The sequence below is a fragment of the Myxine glutinosa genome, chromosome 9, assembly GCF_964187855.1.
Source record: "Myxine glutinosa chromosome 9, kmMyxGlut1.1, whole genome shotgun sequence".
NCBI classification, from domain to species: domain Eukaryota; kingdom Metazoa; phylum Chordata; class Myxini; order Myxiniformes; family Myxinidae; genus Myxine; species Myxine glutinosa.
In genome coordinates, this window is record NC_136269.1 from 145,113,255 (window position 1) to 145,120,210 (window position 6,956).

The window sequence follows — 6,956 nt, forward strand, 5'->3', positions numbered from 1 at the left end:
CTATCACTGCCCACCATCCCTAACCTATTTACCCTCAAGCTATGTCCCCTGGTCCTATCACTGCCCACCATTCCTAACCTATTTACCCTCAAGCTATGTCCCTGGTCCTAACACTGCCCACCATCCCTAACTTATTTACCCTCAAGTCCCCGAGTGCTATCACTGCCCATTTTGCTGAAAATCTCCACTGAACGTATCCCATCCACATCCTTCATTATCTTCAACGTCTCAATCAAATTCCCTCGTAATCATCTCCTTTCTAATGTACAAAGTCCTGTTTCCTTCATTTGCTCCTCATATAGCTTCGTATACTGTAGGTTCGCCTGGGATCAATTTGCAGTCATTCGATGGTGAATCATGTCGATGGCAGACGGGAAAAACTAGCAAGGGAATGAACAAACAGGAAAAGGGAGAGAGGGGAGTAAACATCGTTTGAGTTGTTAGAGGAAGAATATGTGAAAAGATGAGAAAGAAGGAAGGAAGTAAAGGAGAGAAGAAAGAACAAACAAGATTAAGACTCATGATCACATGGTCTGGCCGATGCCTCGTTAATGACAAACTTCAAATTGATGCTTGAACAGGACTGAGTAGGTGCAGATAAGAGGACAAAGGATGAGGTTCACTTAACAATTAACAATACAACAAATAAACAACAAATAAGCAACAATCAGACAAAGCGGACCAGGTGTGGTAATCTTAGCTTTTGGAGAGGATCTCACTCAGGGATAACCTGCAATCAAATAATTTACGCTTCACATCACTCTTACCCTGTTATCCTTCAGCCATCCTTACCCCACACTTATCTGTCCCATCACCCTGACGTTGTTATCCTTGCCTAGGTTCTCTCCTCCCACATCCTTACTTTTGTTATCGTTCCCTCCACCCCACCCCTATCTGGTCCATAACCTTTACTCTGCTATCCTTCCGTAACCCCTCCTCCCCACATTTAGTAGATAATACAATAAACAGGACAACACATATCATATAACATTCAGCTGATCGTACAATAAACAGGACAACACAATATCATATAACATTCAGCTGATCATACAATAAACAGGACAACCCAATATCATATAACATTCAGCTGATCGTACAATAAACAGGACAACCCAATATCATATAACATTCAGCTGATCGTACAATAAACAGGACAACACAATATCATATAACATTCAGCTGATCATACAATAAACAGGACAACACAATATCATATAACATTCAGCTGATCGTACAATAAACAGGACAACACAATATCATATAACATTCAGCTGATCATACATTAAACAGGACAACACAATATCATATAACATTCAGCTGATCGTACAATAAACAGGACAACACAATATCATATAACATTCAGCTGATCGTACAATAAACAGGACAACACAATATCATATAACATTCAGCTGATCGTACAATAAACAGGACAACACAATATCATATAACATTCAGCTGATCATACAATAGACAGGACAACACAATATCATATAACATTCAGCTGATCATACAATAGACAGGACAACACAATATCATATAACATTCAGCTGATCGTACAATACACAGGACAACACAATATCATATAACATTCAGCTGATCATACAATAAACAGGACAACACATATCATATAACATTCAGCTGATCGTACAATAAACAGGACAACACAATATCATATAACATTCAGCTGATCATACAATAAACAGGACAACACAATATCATATAACATTCAGCTGATCGTACAATAAACAGGACAACACAATATCATATAACATTCAGCTGATCGTACAACAAACAGGACAACACAATATCATATAACATTCAGCTGATCGTACAATAAACAGGACAACACAATATCATATAACATTCAGCTGATCGTACAATAAACAGGACAACACAATATCATATAACATTCAGCTGATCGTACAATAAACAGGACAACACATATCATATAACATTCAGCTGATAGTACAATAAACAGGGCAACACAATATCATATAACATTCAGCTGATCATACAATAAACAAAAAAACCCAATATCATATAACATTCAGCAAATCGTACAATAAACAGGACAACACAATATCATATAACATTTAGCTGATCGTACAATAAACAGGACAACACAATATCATATAACATTCAGCTGATCGTACAATAAACAGGACAACACAATATCATATAACATTCAGCTGATCATACAAAACAGGACAACACAATATCATATAACATTCAGCTGATCGTACAATAAACAGGACAACACAATATCATATAACATTCAGCTGATCGTACAATAAACAGGACAACACAATATCATATAACATTCAGCTGATCGTACAATAAACAGGACAACACAATATCATTCAACATTCAGCTGATCATACAATAAACAGGACAACACATATCATATAACATTCAGCTGATCATACAATAAACAGGACAACACAATATCATATAACATTCAGCTGATCGTACAATAAACAGGACAACACAATATCATATAACATTCAGCTGATCATACAATAAACAGGACAACACAATATCATATAACATTCAGCTGATCGTTCAATAAACAGGACAACACAATATCATATAACATTCAGCTGATCGTACAATAAACAGGACAACACAATATCATACAACATTCAGCTGATCATACAATAAACAGGACAACACAATATCATATAACATTCAGCTGATCATACAATAAACAGGACAACACAATATCATATAACATTCAGCTGATCATACAATAAACAAAAAAACCCAATATAATATAACATTCAGCTGATCATACAATAAACAGGACAACCCAATATCATATAACATTCAGCTGATCATACAATAAACAGGACAACCCAATATCATATAACATTCAGCTGATCATACAATAAACAGGACAACACAATATAATATAACATTCAGCTGATCATACAATAAACAGGACAACCCAATATCATATAACATTCAGCTGATCATACAATAAACAGGACAACCCAATATCATATAACATTCAGCTGATCGTACAATAAACAGGACAACACAATATCATATAACATTCAGCTGATCATACAATAAACAGGACAACACAATATCATATAACATTCAGCTGATCGTACAATAAACAGGACAACACAATATCATATACAGGACAACATTCATCAACATTCAACAACATTCATAACATTCATCTGATCATACAATAAACAGGACAACACAATATCATATAACATTCAGCTGATCATACAATAAACAGGACAACACATATCATATAACATTCAGCTGATCATACAATAAACAGGACAACACAATATCATATAACATTCAGCTGATCATACAATAAACAAAAAAAACCAATATCATATAACATTCAGCTGATCATACAATAAACAGGACAACACAATATCATATAACATTCAGCTGATCGTACAATAAACAGGACAACACAATATCATATAACATTCAGCTGATCATACAATAAACAGGACAACACAATATCATATAACATTCAGCTGATCAAACAATAAACAGGACAACACAATATCATATAACATTCAGCTGATCATACAATAAACAGGACAACACAATATCATATAACATTCAGCTGATCATACAATAAACAGGACAACACAATATCATATAACATTCAGCTGATCGTACAATAAACAGGACAACACAATATTATATAACATTCAGCTGATCATACAATAAACAGGACAACACAATATCATATAACATTCAGCTGATCGTACAATAAACAGGACAACACAATATCATATAACGTTTTTTTTTTTTTTTTTTTGTATACTGAATCGAGGCTCGTGAAAGAGCTAAATTCAGCTAATCATACAATAAACAGGACAACACAATATCATATAACATTCAGCTGATCATACAATAAACAGGACAACACAATATCATATAACATTCAGCTAATCGTACAATAAACAGGACAACACAATATCATATTACATTCAGCTAATCGTACAATAAACAGGACAACACAATATCATATAACATTCAGCTGATCATACAATAAACAGGACAACACAATATCATATAACATTCAGCTGATCATACAATAAACAGGACAACACAATATCATATAACATTCAGCTGATCATATAACACACAAGACATCACCTTGAGTTGTTTTTCTGCCAGTGTTGTGAAAGTTGTGGTTGCTGTTGCAAGTTTGGAGTTGTGAAATCTTGTTCAGGGAAAACCACATGTCCAAAGCTACACCCCCTGTCCCTTTTGTCCCATTTGTCCCATTTGTCCCATTTGTCCCACCCCCTGTCCCATTTGTCCCATTTGTCCCATTTGTCCCACCCCCTGTCCCATTTCAACTTGGTATCTTCCAGTCCTCGTGTCATCTTCTTTGACCTCATTTACCCACCAAGTATAATCATTAATACTAGGACGTGCCCGTACGTGGGTGCCCGTTCCTTGCCAAAAAAAAGAAAAAAAAAGTCTTCGCCCATGCATGCATGGGCGTGCCCATGGGCCCATGGGCGTGCCCGTAAGTGCGTGATGTGACCGTACAATGAATGTATCGTCCCGACGCCGCAGCTCGGATGGCGCTGCAGTTAATCGGGCCTGTATCGGCAGAGTTATTATAAACGTGTACTACAATCGATCGTACCTTACAACAATCAACACAGATTGCAACGTCAAATAAATGAATACGCTCTCAAATGTGCCGTCCGAGGCAGCGTCTGCTCGCCACGTTCAGCATCAGTACGTCGTCACTATGACTATCCGTAAGTCCGGAAGTGACGTCCTCATTTGACTGTCCGGAAGGTCGCATATCGCAGTTACGATGAATCGCAAATTAGTTTTAATTAGTTTTAAAACATAGTTTAACGCCAACATAGCGCCAACATAGTTTGCCAACGTGAAATAAATGAATACGCTCTCAAATGTGCCGTCCGAGGCAGAGTCTGTTCGCCACGTTCGGCACACGTGATAGCTCGCTGCTCTCTGATTGGTTGAATCGTTTTTTGGACATAGCTCGGTAACTACTTCTCCGATTAATATGAAACCTTGAAAAGGCACATCCTCAGGTCCCCAGCAATATACCTGGCAAGTTTCAAGTATATCGGACCCGTGGTTGTCGAGAAACAGCGGTCACAGACACACAGACATACACACAGAGATTACTGGAATTATAGATAGACTAGGACGTGCCCGTACGTGGGTGCCCGTACGTGCGTGCAAAAAAGCATGCGTGCAAACAACAACAACAAAAAAAAACTTTGAAACCACGTGGCAGTAACGACCACAGAACCCCCCCTCTATTTACATGAAATGGTTTGGTCCATTCGCAACGGCCACAGAACCCCCCCCCCTCTATTTACATGAAATGGTTTGGTCCAAAGCGAACGGCTTGCGGAGTTTGGTAAAGAAATCGCCATAGCTCGGTAACTACTTCTCCGATTAATATGAAACCTTGAAAAGGCACATCCTCGGGTCCCCAGCAATATACCTGGCAAGTTTCAAGTATATCGGACCGGTAGTTGTCGAGAAACAGCGGTCACAGACAAACACACACACACACACACACACACACACACACAGACACACACACACACACAGAGATTACTGGAATTATAGATAGATGTAACTATACATGGAATGGGACTTCCCTCTGTGACTCGCTGCCTCTTCTTCCCATCTTCCTGTTTTGAAGTCAAGTGAATCACAAAGTGAACCCTTCTCCAGTCTTTGCTCTCTTCCTCTGCTTAGGCCCGACATTCCCTCAGTTATTTGCCATTTTCACCACAATGGACTCCATTCCAATGGGCATAACCATCGTGTGGCCTTCTCCACCGTGAGCACAGCTGCGAGTTTCTACTTCCTCATGGCGTCATGATTTTGTAACTACATGCACCGTGACTACCCACTGAAGGCCTGTTCCCTAGGATAGCATCACGTTCATGCAAGACCGGAAAGGAAGCGGAAGAAGATAGAAAGGCAGTGGACCCGTCCGCGATGGGAAAGTGATGGGCCCACCGAGTCGGCTTCAGCATAGGACATGCCAATAATCTTGAAGGCCTTTGTTTCCATGGCATCAAGCTTAGCAAGGTGTGTGGGAGAGGTGCCAGCCCAGAGGGGAGAGAAGTACTACACCATGCCGCAGATGAAGGACTTGCAGGTGTGCCAAGGAAGGATCTTTCACAACGGAGGCGGCTACCTTTGGAGGCCAACTTAGAAATGCGCTTTACCCAAGAATGGTCACGTGGACAGTGAAACCTAAAAGTTTGAGCGATTAACCTCTTCAAAGAGGATTCTTATGATTGTAGAAAGGAGGGTTTGCCATGTGGTCCTTTTGGAGAGAGATTGTGGGATTTGTCAGGATTAAAAGAAATATCTAAAACATACATATATATATATATATATATATATATATATATATATATATATATATATATATATATATATATATATACATACATACACACATATATACAATCACGTGAAAAAGTAAGTACACCCCATGTAAAGTTTTGACTTTTTCAACATATTTCAATATTCAGCTATTTGATCTTCATTTCAACAATATTGACAGATAAAGGTGATATAATACAACAAATATCATGAAACATTTACATTTTGTAGTCCATTGTATAATTTAAATAAAAATAAATGCAAATTTCACATATGGAAAAAGTAAGTACACCCTTGGCTCTATAGGTGGTATTGCCCCCTTTGGCAGAAACAACCTCAAGTAGGCGTTTCTTATAACTGTCTACCAGTCTCTGACATCGACTGGGAGAAATTTTTGCCCACTCCTCCATGCAGAATTCTTTCAGCTGTGCGATGTTTGAGGGGTTTCTTGCATGCACAGCTCGTTTCAAATCCCCCCACAACATCTCGATGGGATTTAGATCCGGGCTTTAACTTGGCCATTCCAGAACCCTCCATTTCTTTCTTTTCAGCCATTCCTTGGTGGATTT

General features: G+C 38.4%; 1 protein-coding gene across 1 annotated transcript in view; it reads right to left on the reverse strand.

Annotated features, from left to right (window-relative positions):
- Positions 1-821, reverse strand: part of LOC137434832 (phosphorylase b kinase regulatory subunit beta-like) — a 335,447-nt gene extending 334,626 nt beyond the window's left edge. Inside the window, exon 1 of the mRNA XM_078785025.1 lies at positions 768-821. The gene's annotated coding sequence lies outside the window, so the exon portion shown is untranslated. The remainder of the gene's footprint in view (positions 1-767) is intronic.
- Positions 822-6,956: the final 6,135 nt, after the last annotated feature.